This window comes from Phocoena phocoena, chromosome 10 (genome assembly GCF_963924675.1).
Source record: "Phocoena phocoena chromosome 10, mPhoPho1.1, whole genome shotgun sequence".
Lineage (NCBI taxonomy): Eukaryota > Metazoa > Chordata > Mammalia > Artiodactyla > Phocoenidae > Phocoena > Phocoena phocoena.
The window spans coordinates 32038022-32061440 of NC_089228.1; the positions used below are offsets into that span (position 1 = coordinate 32038022).

Consider the following 23419-nt stretch of genomic DNA (forward strand, 5'->3'; position numbering starts at 1 on the left):
GGTTGAGAAAACCTGATTTTGGGCTTCCATTTTAGTATTTGAATTTTTCAGTTCACTTAGCCTTGTAACACTTTTCAGTTTCCTTTCTGTTTAACAGAAGCTGCTGGTTCAATAAATCTGCACTCAGGATGAATTTCCATTAAACTCTCTAAGACATATGATTAAACTATTGTGGTGCTCCTTGAAGATATGCCCTGAAAGCAACTACTATTTAAAATGCAAAAGACGATTTTTTTGTTTTGGCCATAATTTGATCAAAGTAGCATAACCTGTGCCTCTGTTTTTGTTACTCACTGATGGTCTGTGGATAACATTACATTTTTTCAGCATGAAACCCAACACTTCAAATCCCTAAAGCAGTCTCAAATTTATGGTTAATAAAAGCATTTATTGTACTGGATGTCATCTGTTATATCACTCTGGGGCTAGAAACTGGCAAGCAGTGGACAGGAAATATTTTCATTTCAAATCGCTTCAATCTTACGGTCTAGGGGCAAAAGTGTCTGATTTCAGGAAAGCCGCGGTGAATAGCATAGTAATGAATGCATTTTTAGTTGATTAAGCAGGCATTCTCTCCCTTTCAAACAATCTTCTCTCTTTGGCTTGGTGGGGCTAAATAAACATGTGATGTTAAATGATAGCATTTCTTGGGTTGGCCATTCTTTTCCTTTGATCATCTTAAAACTTTTCAAAGTGTTTTCCAGGAATCGTCAGCAGAGCAGGAACAAGTGCGGGAGAATGGCTAGACTCGAGTGTTGACCCTCCTTGTAATTATTTACTTTCTGAGCAGAGGAGGTTTTCTGAGATGATGCTGACTCTTCCGAATTCCTCTTTAAAGATGGAATTTGGTACCCTGCCCTTGGGATCACGAATTTAGGAGGAAAAAACATTGTGATTTTTTTTCTTTTTAAAGGCTGCAATTTTATTGTAACTTGAGTCCTGATTCCCCCACAGCCATCAAGTAAACAGGGTGAGGAACGTTTCATTCAGAGGCAGCCCTGGGTGGTGGTGATATATCCGGGACAAGGTACCTTTCATCCTGGCTGCCCAGTGCCTTTGAACGTGTTATGTAAATCATCACTTCCACTGAGCTTCGGAGGTAGACGATTATTTCTGATGTGGTTCCTTTTTTTCCAGATGAGGATTCCATGGCACAAAGAGCCAGGAAGGGATTAGGATGGGAGGCCATGTGCCTCAGAGAGGCCTCTCTCTGCCAGATACTACGAGAGCCACAAAGTTCTTACCTTGCCTGTGCCCCCAGCAGCGAACTTGCCCTGCCTTCCCAGCACCCAGCCGTGCCTACCATGTGCAACAAAGCAACTCATGGGGGTGGGAAGAAAGCAAGACTAGATACCAGCGAGCGCTTTGCAGAAAACTAGGATTTGGCATTTACCCCAGAGGTTACCAAACTTGGCTGAACTCCAGAATCACCGGAGGAACATTCTTGGGAGGGGGCGTGGAGGTGAGAAATTCCGGGATTCACCCCAGACCTGCTTAAGTGGGATTTCCAGGGGAAGGCCAGGAATATGAGTTTTTAAAAAAGCTGCCAGATGGGTGGTTGCCGGGGTTTTGGGGGTGGATGAAGGGTTTGACTACAAAGGGGGCAGTACAAGGGAATTTTGGGGGGATGGTGGAACTGTTCTGTGTGCTGGCTGTGACGGTAGCTACAGCGATGTACACATTTACACATCTAATTATACATTTATATATGTATAAACTCGTGGAACTGTACACCAAAAGCGTCCATATTTACGTGTAAAAAAAAATGCTGCTTGCGTGAAACTGAGCTGTCCCCAAGGTGTCAGGTGGGAAGGGTCGTCCAGCTGTGGGAGAACGCCACCTGGAATTGCAGAGGCAGGTAAGGAGGTCCTCCAGTAAAACTTTCTGTGACGATGGACATGTTCTTCCCTGCACTGGCCGGTTCAGTAGCTATTAACCATGGTGGCTGAAATGTGGCCAGCACAATTGTGGGACTGAATTTTAAATTTACTCAAGTTAAGTTTAAATAGCTACACATGGCTAGAGGCTGCCCTGTTGGACAGTTTGCCTTAGAGGCAGGCATTGCCATACTGGGGGGGGGGGGCTTTGGCTCTGTGCCAGGTGCATAAAGAGCCCTTTATGCTTGAGGGACAATAGTAAGTCATCCCAAGTAGAGAGCAAAATGGGCACGTGGGCCAGCAGCGTGGGTTGGTAAGGACAGAGGAAAAAGGAACCTTGGAAAGAAGAGTGGTGTGAGATGCGTCCAGGCAGAGAACAGTCTTGCCAAGTGGAGGAGTCAGCTTTTCTTCCCCTAGCGCAGAAGTCAGAGGGTGCCAACTGTGGGCCACTTCCTTCCCCAACTTCCCAACCTCATTCATCTTAAAAGTAGTTAGTTAGTATGTTCTTTAATTGTTCTTCTATTCCCCTAAGGTGACATGATATACAGGAAGCCATTGGAGGGTTCAGGGGAGCGATGTGTGGACAGGGTTAGGGGGTGCTTGTGGCTGGGCTGAGGGTTTGCTGGGTCCCCCTGCCAACCTAGACGGGGTGTGGTGAAGAACCTGTGTGGGCATATTCTGCTCCCCTTTGGGGAATGAGATGTTATGAAAAGGCAACTGGGCACAAACCTCCCACTTAGGCATGGAGCACACGGCCTCCATCTGGGCATATGTTCAGACACTCTTAAACCTACGTCCCCACCCCCATGGACTTATGCCATCTTAAATAGCGTTACTTTTCCAAATGCATTTATGAAAGAGTGAGATTCTGAAAGTGTGGCCTTTTATTAGTGCAGACCAAATGGTGACAGAAATAATGTTCCAGTTTGTCAACATATTTGTCCTTAAATAAATTTGCTAAATGACTAACAAAAAAAAATTCATGAGCTATGGGTTTTTATAAATTAGTAGGTTTTGTTAATATTAGAGTAGGGCTTACTTGAAAGCCTGAGGGGGGACTTATTTTTTTTAAAGAAGGGGCTTTAAAATTAGAAGAGCTATTCTTTTATTTTTATATGAAAACTTCACATCTTTAGATCAGGAAGAGAAGGACATTCTGAATCATAGCATCTTTAAGCGGAGTATCCTTGTGTTGCCTTTATAATTTGGTAACTTCAACCTAATGCAAAAAAAAAAAGAAAGAAAACTGAATGAGCATTAAATGCTGTTTCTTCCATTCTTGAATATAGAAACATTTTGATGTAGAGTTGTAATCACTATTTTTAATGGTTATTATTATCTTTCTTATTTATATTTGTTTTCCGAAGATATTTCCATGTTTTTACATAGTTTACAGACTTCTTGCTCTTAGTGGTCATATGATATTTTCATGTTGTGTGCCCCTGCCCGTTTTACTACCCCTCTCCCCCACAGATGAAGCACTTGGGCTATTTCCAAGTTATTGCTGTTATAATGCTGCTATGAAAATCTTCAGGCAGATTGGTTTCCTGTCCCACCTCGCCATTTTGGTTTGTTTCCTTGGCACATATAGTGTTTCCCAAAGTGTAATTACTGGGGCAAAGGTTTTATAGCTCTTACAACACGTTTACCAACCTGCCTTGTATAATGACTGAGCCAATTTACTACAAAGAATTGTGTTTTGAGAAGAGGGTAAATTTGGTCCACAAATCCCAGCTGTACCATTTGCTATCATTTATTGTGACCTTGGGCAAATTTCTTCACCTGTAAAATGAGCCAATAATAGTTTATCTCCCAGCATTGTTCTGAGACTTAAATAAGTTACTGTCTTTAAAACATTTAGCTCTGTGCCTGTCCACATAGTAACTACTTATAATGATTGGTGGCAGACGGCTGTCAGTTAATAAGTGTGCTCATTTTTCCACATCCTAAAAAAGATTGACATTTATAATTTTTATTTACACTTTGTTATTTGAGTTGTACCTTATACTTGTTGCATTCTGGGTTTATTAGAGAGGGACCGAATCTTTCCACCTGGTGATTTACCTTCTGAGTAAGTTTTAGTGCTTTTAAGTCTGGTGGTATTAATGTGAGGTGTGGATGAAATGCTGCTCAGTAAAAGTATTAGGGAAGACGTTTAAGTGAGTAAATGAGGGTTTTAAAATCAGAATATTGATTGAGTGACTCTTTTGCACTTAATAGCATATTATGAAAATAGTTGAATCTAAGCATTATCATGGCAATCCTATTTGTACCAGTAATTTGGCTAGCGAACCTTTCTTCAGAAATAGATTTTCCAAGGTTGATTTTGGATTGATCACACATTTCCTGTGAATAGAATATATATGAATCCTGTTTTACCGCAGCTTTTGCAAATCCTGATCTTGGGCTAGAAGCCACTCTGTTAGATGGTCTCATTTACATCAGTGTGACCTGTGAGATGAGGGCATCCCAGGCCAGCTGAGTGTGACTGTGGACAGGGCAGGTGACCCCTCTGACTCTCAGTTTCTTTACCTATAAAATGGGACAGTCAGACTAGAATTATTCTTAAGAATTTAAGAATTGTTTATATTGAGATAACTTGAAGTTTTAACTCAGAGGATAATTTTTCTATCCTACCCATTCCACTTCCTTATTAAGTCGGTCCCGTCTGTTTCCATCTGGACTCTTGCCTCTTGCACCTGGGTGTCCTGTTTTTGATCTGTCTCGAGAAAAAACACCCAGCCTGTGGCCATTTTTGCAGATCTTTCTCTAATAAAAGTAAAGTGTCTGTCCTCCGCATAGGTTTTTTTTAAAAAAGATTTGTACACTGGGAATTCCCTGGCGTTCCAGTGGTTAAGATACTTTGATTGCCGAGGGTACGGGTCCGATCCCTGGTCAGGGAACTAAGAGCCTACAAGCTGCATGGTGTGGCCAAAAAAAAAAATATTCGTACACAGATTGCTTTATTTCTACCAAGTGTGCCCGCCGCATCGGCTCCACCGTCATTGTGATTTGCCTGTACTGGTGTTTACCCAGAGGTGCCTAGTATGTCCATCTGCCTCCATCCTTCACATTTCCCGTGCTCTTGTCCACATGGCCAAAGGCCCCCTTGCGTCTCTTGTTTTTTTTCAACATTACACTACCGTTAATGATTGCTTTCAACCTATTTAGTCTTCTGGGCCAGGAGCTTTTAGGGTCCAATCAATCACTGAATCCATAAACAACGGCACTGCCTCAGACTCCCCATGAGCCCTGAATTACATCAGGGTGTTGACAGTCCCGGAGGCCTGGACCACTCTGTCAGTGACTGTCAGGGGGAAGAGAGGATTCAGGTATGTGCACGGTGGTGGCAGGGGCGGGAGAAAGGCAGCTGCAGATAAAAACTGACCAGAGATAAGAAATAATTGGTTTGGCAGAAAATCTGCATGTGGGTAATTGCAGGGCTGAGAGATTACTTTTGTTTCCCTTTCACCCCCATTTGCACCAAGCTGTCTTGTTTTTGAATTGAAGTATAGTTGATTTACAATGTTATATTAGTTTCAGGTCTGCAACCTAGTGGTTCGATATTTTTATAGATTACACTCCATTTAAAGTTATTGTAAAATACTGGTTATATTCCCTGTGCTGTACATTACACCCTTGTATCTTATTTATTTTATACCTAGCTGTCTTCTTATTAGAAAAGCTAAACAGGTTAAAATAGCGATACACATACGCACCCATCCCTCACCCAGGGATTGCTGTCCCCTGGGTTTCCGTCTAGGTGCTGTCATCCTGAGTGATTGCCACCTGCCCAGGTTGAAGTGGTGTTGCTTTAGTGGGTCCTGGGTGACTGTTCCTTGGATACGATAAGAACATTTCAGGAAGAGTGGAAGAAGTAGCATTTAATGCTCAGTAAGCTCTTCTTTTTTTTTTTTTTTTTTGCGTTAGGCTGAAGTTACCAGTTTATAAGGGCAACACAAGGAACCTCTGCTTAAAGACACTGACTGGCAGGCAAGGAGGCAAGAATGCTTGATAGGCTGTCAGGAAGCTGGTCACCTCCAGAGGGGTCTGTGACACAGGCCAGAGGGGGAAGTGATGGTGAGAGGCTGGGGAAGAGGTCACCCATGCAGAGACCAGAGGGCCTGCAGCTTGAGGGCACGGAGAAAGCTTTCTTGATGAAGAGCCTTATCTCCAGGGATCATGCCCTCCAGAAGCTCTGAGCTTAGCCAGGTGCCCTGGGAAGGCACTGGGTGGTTTTAAACCAGCACCTCCACCTGCAGCAGTAACAGAGCAAGCAGTGTCTTAATCCCCTGCAGAAAGGACTGAGGTGTGCGTGATACGTGCAGCTTGTACCTCTAAATACCCTCACCCCAAGTAAAGCTTGGTTGTGAACACCTTCCCTGAACCTTGACCAACACCCCATGAAATTGGTGGTTCCATCCTGTGGCCTATAGCTTGTGGTACCCTGCCGGAAGGACACTGGCCTGGACGGCCATTCCTTTATGCTTGCAAGCGCCTTTGAGGGTCTCCCGGTGCCACCAACTGGTTCCTCACTGAGCGCATTTATGTGCTTTGATGCAGTGAGGCTGGGAGGTGGGGTGGGATAGGAGGCAGGGGGTGGTCTCCTTGGGATCTGCTCCTTACTGGGAGCTTTTCCCCTTTGTTCTGCTCTGGGCTGGATGAAGCTTCAACCTTTGCAGAACGCTCTTGGCTGGGTGAAAACGTCTTGAAATGGGATTTCTATCTATGGAAATTGAAAAGGAGATAAATCGCAGGGACTGTTTCTCCTGTTCTGATGCGCCTCCCGCCCCCTGTAAGTATAGAAATGTTTAGCTTCAAATAAGTGGCTTGAGATGTACCACTGTTCTCATTTGGAAATGTGAAGATGGCCGCTGCCCAAAGGTGCCCCCTCACCTAGTCTTCAGGTAGCACAGGGGTGTCCCTTACACCTGAATGTCACTTCCTGGGCACTGGGCCCCCATCCCAGTCACCCTTAGACCCTTCCCCGTGTCCTAGCCCTGCATTCTGCACATCCTGGGAGCTCTGTGCATAAGGGCTGGGTTATCCTACTGAGTACAGATACTCAGCTTACGCATATTAGCGCTTTGGGTAAAGGGGTTTATGTGGGGTCAGCATTCTGGGGAGTGTGTGATGCCTGGAGGATCTTAGTGACTTGGCACATCTGCATGTAAGCACAGCCTCTGAGCCCCAACCTACTTCCCATAGGATTCCTGGCAGCCTCTGGGGACTAAGACTGTTCATCCCGGACATGTTCCCCTGACTCCTGGGAGGCAGTGGGAGGGCCCCACGCCCAGGGCCGCCTCTCTGGTGGGGTCACCTGACCGGGGTGACTTGGCCCTGTCAGGATTGTCCAGGAACAGTGGAGATGAAGTCTGTCTAGCACTGAGACAGTTCCGTGCCTTTGCAAACAACACACTTCCAAAAGGATCCCGCCACCACCCCCAGGGCGTTGTAAGGTGGCGGAAGGAAGCGGTGGCTGACAGCAGAGTTAAGCTTGAAGGTTGGTCACATTTCTGACATACCATTTTCCTCCGCCTACCAGCAGCTGCCCTCTACTTTGAAAGGGAGCTTAGCTGCTCGCATAAACTTTGGCTTGTGATAATGTAAACTATTATTAGGATTATCTTTTTATTCATAATATACGCCTCACTCTCTGTCTCCCTTAATTTTTCTGTGCTTGAAACACTCATTTACCCTTAGAACCCAGAGGCAGCTACAACCCCTCTGAAAACGACGAAACACTTTATAACAGACTACCTATTTAAATCTCTCTGTGGTTTAAAAAGGACTCTGGGAATGAAACCATTGGGTTGAGGAAGCTTCAAATCTCAGCAAAGATTCCAGGCTAAAACTGGCATTTGATGTTGACAAAACATTTCAGTTAAAAGAATTCATTTTTTCTTGGCGGTGCCCCTAAGCATGCAGGGATCTTAGTTCCCAGACCAGGGATCGAACCCACGCCCCCTGCAGTGGTGGGCTGGAGTCTTAGCCCCTGGACTGCCAGGAAAGTCTGAGAATTTTTTTTTTTAATGAAGGTTTGTCCCAAGGGTGGTGGTTTTGATACAAAAATGCTTGATTTTCACTTGAGAATCTTTGGCTTTCAGAGTCTCTCCCCCCAATTTTATCACCACCTGGTGGAACCGTCTGCCATTCAGGACATTCTGGAAGTTAGAGACGGTCCCCAGGTTCACACTGTGCTCAGCCCGGTGCTACCTCCCTGCAGCCTTCACAGGAGGGATGCCCCGATGGTCCTGCCTCAGGTGCTCCTGTGTGGTTTGTCAGCAGAGGGCAGGTTAGTGTGCGAGCCAAAAAAGCCCAATAACCTTTTCAATTTTTAATAAAATGACTCTCCCACCCTTTGTTTCTCCCTCCAGTCTGCCCCAAAAGAAGAAACAGACTGAATTTTTAAGCACATCTGGACACTGTTTTTGTAAAGCCGTTACCCTGAATTCCCAGAAGGAATGTATTGGCTCCCATCTTTCCAAGCAAAAACTGAAATGACTCCTTTGTTTATAAGTACTGTGCTTGCATATTTTAATAAATGTGTAAAGAAAGAAGTTGCACTGATGTGAGGGTCCTTAGCCAGGCCAACACATTCTCCTCTTGTCTCTCTTGAAGTCCTTGAGAGATGCTAAAAGTTTATGATTGGTTATTTTTGGTGGGAGTGGGGCAGGGAGGAGTAAGGACTCCACGTGTCCCATTTTAAATTACCTTTTCTGCTTTCTGTGGCAGTAAGAGTGTTGCGGCAGGGGTGCTCATAGCTCTGGTTCTTCTGTTCTGCTCTCGCTACCATGCAGTGCCCTCTTGGTGAATGCCATGTAGGTACAATCAGATTATAATGTTCCAGATCTGAGAACCCAGAGGTCTGCAATGGAATCTGTCTTTCCTTTATCAGATAGTGTTTGTTTTCTTCTTAGGCAAATCTTCTAGAAGGTTATTGTTGCTAAGAGAGTGAGGCTAGTCTTTCTTTAATATCAGTCAACAAGATGTTGGTATGGGGTTCTTCAAGTATGGGGAGAATTTCAAAACAGTGTGAAACTTTTAGAGACGAGGTAGAGAGGTATTTGCTATGTTGGTGAGCTTGAAAGTTCTTTCTTATGCCCTTAAAAATTATGCTTGTGAATTGAAGCTGTACCTTCAGGAAGACATGAGTGTAGTATGGTTAAGTTATGAGGGTCATAGCTCTGTTACTACCCAATAAATGTTCATTAGTGATAAGCATTTAACCAGTGTGGTAGTTACTGTTTCCTAGAATATGCCTTCCTCCAGACTGTTCTGGGTGTCTGGAAATAAACTCAAGAGGTGTAATATTCCTGCAGGCCTCTTCTCAGAGACGAATCAAAGTTCAGAGATAACGACATTTCAGCTTTTATTCCCTTACTTTTGGGGAAAAGGTTGTTAGCCACAAAGCCAAAATTGATCCACTTAGCCTGGCAGTGATATGGATGTGCGCCTGTCAAATGGCCACAAGTGATGAATAATGTCCAAAACAGGATGGTCTGAAAATTAATATTTGTATTTGTGCCTTTGTGCAAAAATTTACCATTTCCAGGAATTTTGGACAAGAAGAGTTTGTCTGAACTGAAATCTAATTTGATAACTTTGAGTTCTAGCTTATCTTTTGATCTTTTTAATTTCGTGTTGAATTCTGGGCAGTTGTCGGTATTCTGAATCCTAGCTATTAGGTCAGTTGGTTAGCAGTATTTGGTTAAAAAAAGACCTGAGTGTTGGTTGCCTCTACATTTTTCAGATAGCGTTGTTTCAAAAACTGCCGAAAGGTTTTACTAATTTAACAGTGGCTCAAACTGTAAAGTGCTGAGCAGAAATTGGGGAGCGTCATGACTTAGGGTCCCTGTGCTCTTCTCCCTGATAACATGGGAGATAGGATGGCTGTCCTGGCAGGATGTAAAGCTCTGATCCTGTACACAAAAGTCTGACAGTGAACCAGAATCTTTTCAACACCTTTTCCAGTGCTAATGTCACGTGTTTTTAAGTTTTCAAACATATGAAAAGACTTCCTTTAGATAGTACTTATAATATGCTTCCTACTTTATTTATTTATTTTTGGCTGCATTGGGTCTTCGTTGCTGCACTCAGGCTTTCTTTAGTTGCGGCGAGCGGGGGCTACTCTTCCTTGTGGTGTGTGGGCTTCTCATTGTGGTGGCTTCTCTCGTTGCGGAGCACTGGCTCTAGGCATGCGGGCTTCAGTAGTTGTGGCATGCAGGCTCAGTAGTTGTGGCTTGCGGGCTCTAAAGCACAGGCTCAGTAGTTGTGGCGCATGGGTTTAGTTGCTCTGCGGCATGTGGGATCTTCCCAGACCAGGGCTCGAACCTGTGTCCCCTGCATTGGCAGGATTCTTAACCACTACGCCACCAGGGAAGCCCAATATGCTTCCTAGTTTTATAGGAAACCAGGGGATGGGTCTGAATAGCAGCAAAAGACATGGGAATTTATTTATATGGAGGAGCTATTCTAAATGAGCCATCAGTATTATTATTTGCTCAGGGATTTGTATAATCAAAAAGGTGGTTTTCATGCTGAAAATATCCATCTTGACATTCTTTTACATGAAACCTATTTGACGTTCTTTTTTTAAACTCTGTTTCATTCTCCTTTGCCTAATGGTCTTTCCTGGTTCCTCTTCTACTTTGCCAGCCTCACTTTTTCTATCCTCTTTTCTTCCTCACAGGCTCTAAATGTGGGTGGTCCCACAAAGACCAATTCTTGGCCCTTTGTTCTTTTTTATACCTCCTATTAATTAGCCCATCTGTCCTTAAGGTTCTGTAGCTTGACCTCATGCATGACTTCCTGCCTTCTAATCCTGTATTTCCAAAAAAAATATGGTATTATGTAGAAGTTTCCCTGTTGTCACCTCACCCTCACTAAGTTTTTTTCTTAAAATAGAAGAGTCCTTCCCCAAGGTTCTCTTTATTGCTGTAAAATCACTAATCTTCCGGGTTCCCAAAAGAGGAGCCTTCAAGTTACCTTTGAATTCCATCATCACCTCTGTATCACATTTGTCACAAGGTCCTGCCATAGTTTCTTAAAAATGCCTCTCAGACCCGTTGTTTCATCATCTCCCCACCACCGCCATCCTTCTCACCTCACACCTGTAGTTGCCGCCTCTCCTGCCTCCAGTTGTCTACCTTCCTATTTCTTCCTGCAGACGTGGCTACAACACTATTTTATTACTGTTACTTTCCTGCTCAAAATCCTTGTTTCCTTTTTTTCCCCTTTTAAAAAAATTGTGGTAAAATATGCATTACATAAAATTTTCCATTTTAACCATTTTAAAGTGTTTAGTTTGGTGGCATTAAGTCCATTCACATTGTTTTACAGCCATCACCACCATCCATGTCTAGAACTTTTATCTTCCTAAACTGAAACTCTAAACCCATTTCGCCCTCCCCCAGCCCCTGGCAAACCGCTTATTTCACATTCTGTCTCCATGAGGTTGACCATGCTGGGTACCTTATGTAAGAGGAATCACATAGCATCTGTCCATTTGTGCCAAGGTCAGATTTGTAAAGATTGTTTGTAGTGAATCTGATCTTTAGGAATTTTGATGGAGAGTTGGAAAAAGCTAACAAAGGGCCTTTATTTCTGAGTCGTCTTCTTTCTGTCTTTACTATTAGTGAGCTCCGCCTGGGAGCATGGCACTGGTTTACCCCAAGTGTAGACAGGAAAGTCAAGGTGGGTGAGAATGACTGGGGAAGATTAGAGAGGTGGAGATGTAGACTCCCACCTTGGGCGTCCGTGGCACTAATTCCAAAAGTTAGTGACATTTTTGGTCACGGAGGGAAGATAGGTGGAAATTGGAAGTGGGTGGTGCTCAGGACTCCCTTTCCTCCTTCTTAAATGCCTTCCATCTGTATTGGGGGCAGGGAATGTGGCCCATTTTGAAAATAAGAGGACTGTGTAATGAGACCCCCAGCTTTAATCCTTCCGCTTTTGTCGGTGGCACCTCCGGTCTGCAGGCCCTGGGATCTGACTCCTCCCTTTGATTAACTCTCTGATCCTTTTGGTTCATCTTTGGAAGCTGCTGTTTCACTGCCTGTTTCTTTGCTCCTCTCTACCCCGAGCCTAGCCCACTGCTACCTTGGCCTGGATCGGAGACCCCTCCCCTGCACTCCTGCCTGCCGCCTCAGGCTGTGCTCACCTCTGTAAGGATCACTCTGTTCAGGTCTTGCCAAACTCCAAGATGCAACACATGCAAAACTCAGCCCACTTGTCCACCCCAGCCCTACAGCGCCCATTCATTTGGGGTGTTTAACATGGAAGGGATGAGGGTGTGGGGTCAGTTACTCCAGCTTGCCAGTGTTTGCTCTGGCTGGTGAGGGAGGCTCCACGTCATCCCTGAGGACTAAGGGCCATTTATTGAATGACGTCATCCCTGAGAACTAAGGGCCATTTATTGAATGTTTACCGTGCGGCCACGTGCTCCTGTGTCTGCATCTGCTTGAAGAGGGTCATCTCCCCGTCCCCACCCACCCCAAAGCTTGACATGCCCTAGGGTCCAGCCAGAGACCTGCCTTCTCTGTGAAGACACTTCTCTGGTCTCTGGTGAGTCTTCCTCTGTTCACTTCCCTTTCTCTGGGCTCCTGTGATTTGGAGCTCGATTGCATAACTTAGCATATTCATTCCATAAGGTATAACACTATTGACTCTAATTTCATATTTTTCTTAAGCTTGTTTTCCAAAACAAATTGTAAACTCCTGGAGGAGCCTTATTCTCCATCACTCAAAATGGCCTTCCCAGTGTAAAGCATATCTCTGCTGATAAATTCTGGGGCTTGAGCTAAGTTTTTGAGGCAGAGATCATTCTTTTTCCTTCACACTACACGGGTGTTGTGATTCTAATCACAAAATGGAGATTACATAGCGAATGATCTTATCTCCTCATCTTGCTCTGTAGAATCTGCCCACACTGGTGTTCTCCCAGCCACCCTGACTCTGAACAGTTGAAGCTCCAAGGTTTCCGCGTGGCTGTAATGTGACTACCATGCCTGATGAAGCTGTTGTCAACTGCTTCCTGGATTTGCCAGCATTTCCTTTTTTTTATTTTTAAATAAATTTATTTATTTATTTATGGCTGTGTTGGGTCTTCGTTGCTGCGCACAGGCTTTTCTCTAGTTGTGGCATGCGGGGGCTACTCTTCGTTGTGGTGCGTGGGCTTCTCATTGTTGTGGTTTCTCTTGTTGCAGAGCACAGGCTCTAGGTGCCCTGGCTTCAGTAGTTGTGGCCCACGAGCTCAGTAGTTGTGGCGCATGGGCTTAGTTGCTCCACGGAGTGTGGAATCTTCCCGGACCAGGGCTCAAACCCATGTCCCCTGCATTGGCAGGTGGATTCTTAACCACTGCGCTACCAGGGAAGGCGCCACCAGCACTTCCTTTTAATTTACACAGTTCTGTTATTCACATGAGACCAGCCATCTAATCATAAAGTCCCTTAAATTTGTGTAATTTTCTTTTAAACATACAGGATAAAGCATAGTAATTTGGTTACCTTATAGGGCAACATTTAGGGAACCAAGGCCAACAGGCAACCTACCAAAATATGAACATGTGTGTGTGTCACCTTCTTGATGCATCTGCCTCGTTGCCTTTTCCACATATACAACTGGCTTTAGAACAGGTGAGAGGGCCTGCTTTACTACTTTTTAATAATGGCTAATTAGAGCTGGCTGGACCCTTAGAAAGAATTTGGCCCAATGGCCCTAATTTTTACCTCATTAGGATCTTTTTGCTGTTTATCCCATTGGTCCCACATGGCTCTCCCAAAAGAAACTGCATTAGCTGGTAGCGATTTATCAGAACAATGGTCTGTGTATTAGGATCTAACTTATGTCAAGTCAGAGTCCATGTGATACATGCAACAGAGATCATTTGGAAGAGTCTTCAAAGTGATGGGGAGGGGAGGAGTTTGGGGGGTGCTTTTCGTTTTATTGAGATATATTGATAATTGACTTATAACACTGCATAAGTTTATGGTACACGGCCTGTTGACTTGATACATTTATATTATAGTATGATTTACAGTAGCTTTAACTGATACCTCTGTCACATCCATAATTATCATTTCTTTTTTTGGAGTGAGAATATTGAACATCTAGTCTCTTGGCAATTTTGAAGTATATAGTACAATAATGTTGACTAGAGAGGATTTTCATATTCTTCTCTGTACTTAAATTTCCTTTGCCTTGAACTTGTTATATTTACAAAAGTAATAAAGCCTCTTTCAAAGAAAAGCCCACTATTTTCCTAGAAACTTGAAAACCCACCGTTAGAGTTCTCTGATTTTGAGAACCACTGAATATTGCACTCCTCAGGGACAGTTGGGGAAGTGGTAGACAGGACTTGGTACTTGAGCCAGCTGTGCCTGTGTGGGACTTTTCCTCAGTGCTCCTATGACTGACGTGGCTCCATGTCCCACAAAGCCTGACAGCTTGGCCTCACATCCACCCAGCTGCTCAGTTTGAAATCATTTTAGCCAGAACCTTTGGACCTCTCTTTTTAATTAATTAATTAATTTGGCCATGCCTTGTGGCTTGTAGGATCTTAGTTCCCTGACCAGGGATTGAACCCGTGTCCCCTGCAGTGCAAGTGCAGAGTCCTAACCACTGGACTGCCAGGGAATTCCCTTTCTTAAAAATACCTAATCACTGCTTTTAATTTTTTCTGGTAAGTCTCTGTTTCACCCTAACTTCATGATAAAATGTTACAGGCTTCTAACTGATTTCTACCATATTGCTTTGATTTTGTAAACACTTCTCCATGGGAAGGCTAATGAAGGGACAAGGTGCATTGATTTCTTCCTGTTGAGAGGTCAAGGAGGAAGGTTATGTGTGCCATTTGCTTGCCTCAACCCCTTGGGGGAGTAGGAATCCGCCACCAGGGCCACTTCATCAGAAAGGAAGTGTGCACCTACCTGCTGTTCCATTTGCCCTGCCTGCCTCATATGAATTTGCTAATTTACCTCTCTACCAATCTATGCCAGGAGTCCCTGGGGAGGTAGTACAGGGAACTCTTCATTCCTGGGAACTCTGCACTCTCTCCTTCACCCACAGGGAATATTTATCTTGAAATCCACCAAGACATTGATACTTCATTTTTACTTTATTCTTTGCCCTCCTTCCCAGAATGACATTTTAGCTGTTCAAGGAAATAAAAACAAAGCTGAATAGTTTTTGGCAAACACAATTATTTCCTGGCCTAAAATCATACAATGATTTAATTGGTATGTCATTGTGTGTGTGTTTGCATGTGAGTGCTTTAATGGGAATTCCATGTGGTATCATTGGGCAATTAGGAAAGAGAGTCTTCTGGATTTATTGCTTATAGTTTAAGGGCGGACTGCTGGCTTCCATCCAAGAAGTAGGGAGACTTAAAGTTGCAAGGACCATTAGCATTGGAATATAACCTTCCGATTACCTACTATTTAAAAATTGGTTTGGTAAGAGGTAAAAATCACAGCCGAAGGTGAAATGATTTACTCCTTGAAACTTGTTGGGTTCATGTAAATAAACTTGTGGGGGACTTGGCATCATGGAAGTGATAGTGTCCTGTCTCTGCTGTTACCAACATCTAATTTTTGAGGCTTGAATGAGTTTTGGTATGTCTGGAGCAGAAGTCAAAGTCGTAGATAATTCTTCATTTTGGAAAACTGGAGTTTTATTTTTTTAAAAACTTAAAAAAATTTTTTTAAATTAATTAATTTATTTTTGGCTGCATTGGGTCTTCACTGCTGCGTGTGGGCTTTCTATCATTGCGGTGAGCAGGGGCTGCTCATCCTTGTGGTGTGTGGGCTTCTCATTGCAGTGGCTTCTCTTGTTGCGGAGCACGGTCTCTAGGCACGTGGGCTTCAGTAGTTGTGGCGCACGGGCTTCGCTGCTCCATGGCATGTGGGATCTTCCTGATCGAACCCGTGTCCACTGCACTGGCAGGTGGATTCTTAACCACTGTGCCACCAGGGAAGTCCCTGGAAAACTGGAGTTTCAGATTATCCTCCATAGTGGTTTTTGGGCAAATATTTAAGAATGTATCCCAAACGTGACCTAATTTTGTGTGCTGACAACAGACACGACAGACAGGAAGAAGCAGTTGAGCAGAAGTGGGAAACTCAGCTGTTTTCTCCATCTTCTGGACACCACGATTATGTTCCTTCCCATTCAGCAAAGGGAGGAAAAAAAGAATAAAGCACACTGCAGTTTATTTTTTTAAAACAAAATTCAGTAAAACTGACTTGATTGCAGATGTGACTGTTGTCACCTGTGATCCGAAAAGTGATAGAAGCTCTTAATGGGCTCCTGTGTTTAACAGCGGAAATGGTTGCCTTTTATGCTCCTACTTTCTGAAGTTCATGAGCCCCAACATGAGTTGTAATAAATACTGCCCACAAAGGATAACAGTTGAGACATTAATTCGGAGTTTTATTTAAAACTGAGATCTGACTTCCAACCACCTCGTGCCCTATTTGAATTTTGTTTTTTAATTGCCAGTTTCCCTTGGGTCACTAAACCACTTCTTCTGTAGGCCTGGTGTTAAGCTGTCATGCTATCAATAAGGCAGGCAGGTGAGAGCCTGGGTGGATTTCAGGAATGCTGAAACCTCCTGAAGAATTTGCATGCGTACATGTGTGCCACAGCTCTCACCAAATCCTCAAGGACATCTGTGTCCCCACAGAAAAAGCTGGGGCCCTCTGTTGGGAGGGATGAGGGGTAAATGAGAGGTTTTTAGGGATGTGGGTTGCAGCTATATAACAACTCACACTCCCCCATTTTCAGATCTGATCAGTGATATTACTCAAACCTTCAGCACATCCTTGCATCTTGAGACCATCTTGCACTTTAGCCCATGAGCACACTTGAATGGGGCACCTGTGCTTAGGGGGGACTGAGCTGAGCGTCGAACAGCCTGGGTCTCACGTTGTCCGAGCACCGTCATCGTTGTTCGTTTTCACCCTCGTTAACGCAGGACAAGTAACACGGCCCCGGTAACCATCAGGTACTCAGCAAATGCCAGTGACATGCTTGTAGGGGAACGGCTCTGGGAAATCGACGTGGAGACTTGATACTGCTCCCAAGGAACTCACATTCCTCCAAGTGGGGGGAACCAAGACTGTTGAGACTTGCCCCGGGGTGTTTGGTGGGCTGGAGGAGTGGCTGGGAGTGGGGGGTGGGGCAGAGGAGAAGCTTGTTCACTTGCTGGTTAACATTTGAGGGTCTTCGACAAAGGAAGTCTAATGTCCTGCCCGGTCAGCCGGTGATTGCCCCCCACCCCCACCCCCGTTGTGCACAGGAAGTCAGACACTAATGATGGTAGCAAGGGGACAAAGGCGCCCAGCCCGGGAAGGGCCTAATTGCTGTGTCCGGCTCCCGGGCGGCCGGCCTCAAGCTGGTGGGGTTGGGCAGGATGCGCTAAGTGTTAACACCTGGAGCCACGCTGCTGCCTTCCTGGTGCCTTTATTTTTTCACCCTGTGTGGCTGGGCGCGCGCGCACACACACACACACACACACACACACACACACACTCTCTCTCTCTCTCTCTCTCTCTCTCTCTCTCTCTCTCTCTCTCTCTCTCTCTCTCTCTCTCTCTGCAACTGCATCTCGGGGACATTTTGGGATGTGTTACCTAACAGACTAGGTGGAAGTGTTGGATCGGGAGGTCACAGGGCTGAGGACCAGAAGGCCTGAGTCCCCTCAATCTGCCCGTGGGGCTTGGTGACTGTTGCTTTACCTCTGGGTGAGCTGATTCCCCTCCTTTCCCCCAGGAAATCTGAGAAAGGCCAGACCTTGCAAAGAGGCAGATACGTATCAGAAGGGTCAGTGGAGTTTTGGCTTGGAACATTCTAGTCAGAACTGATGGAAGAATGCTCCTAGGGAAAAGAGGGATGAGGGTCTTTACCACTGTTTTGAGCCAGTTGGGGTCCTAGGGAGGTAGGACTATGGCAGGATCAGGAGTGATGGGAGGCACCTACCAGCACTCAAAGCGGGTTGTGTTCTGTGTGTGTATATCTGAACCCACACCTGGAGGGGCTGGTTGGAGGGGTTGCATCCCAGGGAAGGGGGGAAGCCAAGATGCAGCCCCTCATTTCTATGTGGCGTCTCTGGAATCTTTGTGTCTAAACGTGGCTTTGGACCTGGGGCCTGGAAAGCACTCAGTGGCCTCTGGGAGCTCTGGGAATGCCCCAAAATTGTATAAGAAATGTTTCTGTGGGAAATTGGGTGAGGAATGTTTCTCACAGGATTCTTCTAGGGGTTCTAGAAACCCTTTCCCCTTAACAGCAAAGGGGTCATCAACAATTAAAAGTGAAGACATCCTGCCTTGGCAGGAGCACTGCTGGGATGGCATTAATGGCTCATTTCCGGCAATGGGCAAAGCAGCCTGGGAGCCTGAGCTTGATCCCTCCTGGAGGCAAGCGATGGGGGGTGGCCCTGAGCACAGGTTGACTGACTTGGATTTTTGCAGCCAGAGACAGGAGAGTTTAAGTAACTTATGAAAAGGGGTCTAATGTTGACTTGCTGCTTCTCTCTGTTATTTTAAGGAGGTTTTTCTGTCCAAGACCACCGTGTGGACAGAAATAATAGGCTGACAGAAGGGGTCGCCTTGCTTTATAGTGCAGCCTGTGATGTTTCGATTAGCATTAAAACCTGAAAGGGCAGCCTTCCATAATTTCCAGAGATGTGAAATCCACCTTGAAGGAAGCACATGTGTGGGGCATGCTGGGGACCTGCCTAGCTGGTGGAGGCTAGGTCCCCATGGGAACATCACAATCCCCCATTTCTGCAGGCATTTATGCTGTAAAAGCAGAATTCCAGATGTGATACAGTATTTGGAGACTCCATCCCGGGGCCTCGGAAGCAGTATTTGAAGTCAGCACAATTCAGCGCACAATGTCTGTGTGGTCCTAAGGCTTTTTATTAGTAGTTTTGTTTTGATCCAAACATTTCCTCTGAGTTTAGGCATAACAACCATGTTTATAGCTCTAAGTTTTCCTCTGCTGTCTAATCACTATTTTGCCCTCGCAGGAAGATACTTTCTCGGGCTTCTGGAGCAAAGTCTTCGTAACTACCTTTCACTGCTACGTGAGAGGGAGCCGGTAGCTGATTTGCTGGGTCTGTTCTCGGGTGGTTGGTTGTTTGCTTCCTCTTCATATCCGGTATTTACAGAAGACCAGTTGATCTGTGTCTGTGTGTGCTTTTGAAACTGCAGGTGGGTTGACTGTTACCTTAAAGATGCCAGTTCTTTAACATGAGGTTCTCATTTGTGTGGATGGGCGTGGTGTGTGTAGCAGAGGGGAAAGGTCTGGCTCTCCGTCCAGAGGCATGTTTTATAGCTTGCTTTTAACATTTTGAGGATTGGAAAAATCCTGTCTGTTTGCGAGTATCAGCCATGAGAGAACACACAGCCCAGATCCTTAACAGACTCGTTGGAAAAAGTACTTGGGCTTCTGCTTTGTGAAAACCAAGGTGGCTACAGAGCTTTGTTTTGTTTTTAAACACAGGAAAAAAGTTGGCGTGTGCGTGTGTGTGTGTGTGTGTGTGTGTGTGTGTGTTGATGTCTGGGCTTTAACTGCATATGCATGTTCCAGTGGCAAGGCAATAAGAAACTTATAAAATCTGCAGCAGGGAAGGATATATTAAAATGTATTAAATTCCATTTAGGCCACCGCCAGGTAGAAAAGTTGCTATCATATTGCAGCACATAAATGTATCAAATCAACACGTTGTACACTTTAAACTTACACAGTGTTGTATGTCAATGGTATCTCAATTTTTAAAAAAAGAAAAGAAAAATTACTGTCTGAGAAACAACTCATATAAATGTCCTACCACATCTTTGTCTTTAGTGAAAGGATTTCCTTGGGGGGGGGTGCACTGTGGAGGAGGGTGGAATAGTGAAAAGATGCTTAGATGAAAACTAGAGCTTTCAGTTTGATAAGCAGGACACATGGTAACTTGGCATAGGTCAGCTCCATGTTAGAGGTCAGAAACAATTGTCCCTTCAGCTTTCCTTGGGAGAGCGTGAAATTAGGAACATGTGTGTGATGATTCGCAGCAAGTCAGAGATGAATCATGATTATGGCTTTGGTCTGGTGCACAGGCGATGCTTTGGAGTAGTGAATTCCTACCTCCTCTAGCAAATCTCTCTAATTAACTTAAGATCTCCAGGTCTTTTTGGGCCGTAGTGGTAATTGCTGGTGGGAACCCACTGGCACTCCTCAAGAGCTTGTGTGTTCCCCACTAGACATCCAAGACCTCACCTCCCCAAAGCAGACAGCTGGCTGGCACCCTGCATGTCTGAAGTTGGTTGCTTCTAGATGGAGAGTGAGAGAGAACACTTCCCGGGAATGTGGAGTGAATATCTTGAGTAGATAGATCTGGCCCAAGCTGGCTTTGTGATTTATTTTCCTTGTGTTTTGGGTCTGCCGGCATTCTCCTCGGCTTGCCTCACCTGGGGCTTCTCTGCCTTTGCTGATTTTTTTTTTTTTTTTTTTTTAGCTAAAGGTTTGAACTGAAGTAAGTGGGATCTGCCTTCATTTCTGAAACCATCTGAACCTGCACGAAGTAAATGGACCCCATGTCCTGTCTCTAGCCCTCATAATGTCCACTGGTCATAGGCAAAAACATCAGTCCCCTTGTGCATTTCAAGCCTCACAGAACTGTCTGCTTTTTAGTCTCATTAACACACTGGAAACTCGAAGATGGAGGCAATGTTATGGAAAAGAGGATGTTTGAGTTGCCCACAGTTTGAAGTAGTTACTTGGTCGGTGTGCCTTTAAAAACAAACCATCCTTTCAGTTCTTTCTGACAAATGGTCTTATTTAAATTCTCACCCAATCTCAATTCACTAAAACTTTACTAGCTTTCTGAAAGTTCCTTAATTGATTTGAAAGCAGTCTTGTGTAGGCCTTACTGTTTGGCTTACCTTCCATGGAAAGGGGGCACTATAATTAGCACAGTCCTTTTTAAAATGCATTTTTCCTAAATGGCAGTTAAGCTGTTTTGGAGCTGGATTGAAAATGTTGCTCTGGCAAGTTGGTATCTTCAAATGGCCCGGAATCCCCCAGGGTCCCTCAGGAAATTGGCCATCTGACGCCCCTCATGGTGATGTTGGCAGCTCTGTGTGGGATTCCCGCTCTGTGGCGGTCTTTGTGTCCAGGCCTTTGCTTTTTTGCCATATGGGTGGAGCATGGTGTGGGTTTTTGCCTTTTGAATTTTATTTCTTTAGAGCACTTAGGGGTTATCCTCCCCTTCCCCTTTCCAGAGTAAAAGATGTTTTCTCTCTTCTGTCCCCATTTGCTGCTTCCTTCCTTGCTTACCATAGAGAGTTCACAGCTGAGCTCCAGGCACCTGGGGCTTGCTTCTTAGCTGGCATTGGAACAAATTAAGAGCTGCCCTTAGTGCACCAAATGGGGGTGGTTAATTAACCAAGAATGTGACACCCTGAGGCTACAGCACTGGCATTTTTGTAAGTAACAGGCAATAAGCAAGTATTCCTTTTTTTTTTGCAAGTATTGTTAATTGTCAGCTCATTAAATATCAAATCCGGTGTAGTAGGTAAGAGCTTGGAATTGTTTCCTGAAGAAACAGCTTCTGAAGCTGTTGACCAGCTTTGTGAGTTGCCTTCTCTGTGTTCCCTTATGGTGGGACCTGATTGTAAGCCCATAAGTCACCTTGTCACATCAAGCTAGGCCCTCCTGGGTTCTCTGGATATATTACCCGGCTCAATTATGCATGTATTCATTCTGACAGAAAACTGATATTTATCGAGGGCTGACTATGTGCTAGGCCCTGGACTGTGGGGAATGCCATGGTCACTTTGCCTTAAGTTTCTCCCCATCTGGTTCAACCTGAGTGCTTTGCAGAGATGGAGTCCCTGGGTTGCCCAGTTCCCACCAAGACCAATAGCAGAACACAGTCCTTAGTCTGGTGGTTGGTGCCTTCTGCCACCTTGTCCTGACCTGCACGGCTGCCTCTTCTCCCCCAGTACCCCCAAGGTCTGGATGCTGGAGACAGATCATACCTGGAGATGCCACTTCCTGTGAGCGTCACCCTGCCTATCTCACGTGTCCCCTTGTAGCACAACTCTCACCATGTTTATTAGGGAAGGAATCATAGCATAACCATTACTGCCTATGAAATAACCGTTTCAATATGTGCCAGGAAATGTGCAGACACTTGATATATGTCAATCATCTCACATGGTCCCCACACCAATCCTTTCCAGGAAGCTTGATTCAAACACTTTATAGCTCTGGTGAATGAGGCTCAGAAAGGTTGAGAAGTTTGCCTAAGGTCACACAGCTGGAAAGTGGACGATTTGAACACACCTTTGGCAACTCCAAAGCCCATTCTGTTAACCACTCTTTTACTCCAGATAAGCCCCAGAGTAGCCCACAGAAACCTCTATCTAGGACGGCAAAATCTCAAGCAGCAGCTGTCATGGTTCAGTGTTCCTTGTATGCCTGAAGCGGGGAGTGGGGTGGAAGAGCACAGTGGCAAGTGATCAGTCTGCCCTCGGTCTGGGAGGGGAGAACGACTGTATAAACCACACGCGTGCACACGTGTGTGTGTGAGAGATGTTCATCCCATGTGGCAACTGAAGTTATGTAAGTAATTTGCTTTCAATTGCTGCTGTAATAAAAAATTACCACCAACTTAGTGGCTTAAAACACCACAAATTTATTATCTTACAGTTCTTGACATTAGAATTCCAAAATGAATCTTATGGGGTTAAAATCAAGGTGTTGGCAGGTCTGGCTCCATCTGGAGGCTCTGGGGGAGAATCCATTCCTTGCCCTTTCCCGCATCTAGAGGCCGGCCGCGTTGCTCCTCCATCTTCAAAACCCGTAGCATAGCACCTTTAAATTATTGTCTCTGTCTCTCTGCCTTCTGTTTCCATTGTCACATCTCCTTCTCTGACTCTGACCTTCCTCTCTCCCTCTTCTAAGGAGCCTTGTGATTGTATTAGGCCCACCTGGATAATTCAGAATACTCTCCCCATCTCAAGATCCTGAAACTTAATCTCATAGCCCCTTTGTTATGTAAAGTAACATATTCATGGGTTCTGGGGATTATGATGTGGACATGTTGCGGGGGGTGGTTGTTATTCTGTCTACCACCAAGTGTAAAGAAAACCAGTGTTCTGTGAGCCAGCCTGGACATACTGTTTCTCAGGTGGTTTCTGAGGGCTCTGGAGCAGCTGAAGCATTATTTAGGTGTGAGCTGAGGACAGCCTCGTGGAGCATCTGTCTGAGGCATGTGCTGAGAAGCTGTGCACTTGACGACTTCCAAGAGCAAAAAGTCTTTACAGTACACACAGGAGCTGGTGCCTGCAATGGTGCCTCTTGCTTCCAAGCTCCAAGATCAGCCTTGGATGGTCACAGGGTCTTTTGGTCTCTGATTTTCTGTGGAATTAGTATTACCATTTTGCATCCACATTCACAGAGGTGCCATGCCAGTCAAATCGTGGAGGTGGATCCCTGTGCTCCCATCACGTGAGTGTGCAGGCAGACTAATGTGTCAGGAGCAGAGGAT

At 45.0% G+C, this 23419-nt stretch overlaps 1 protein-coding gene and 1 non-coding gene across 2 annotated transcripts in view; one reads left to right on the forward strand and one right to left on the reverse strand.

Moving 5' to 3' along the window:
* Positions 1–23419, forward strand: part of IL17RD (interleukin 17 receptor D) — a 61472-nt gene that overhangs the window by 13648 nt on the left and 24405 nt on the right. The window lies entirely within an intron of this gene.
* Positions 14442–14514, reverse strand: TRNAA-UGC (transfer RNA alanine (anticodon UGC)). The gene has a single exon. It is a non-coding gene; the product is annotated as a tRNA-Ala (tRNA).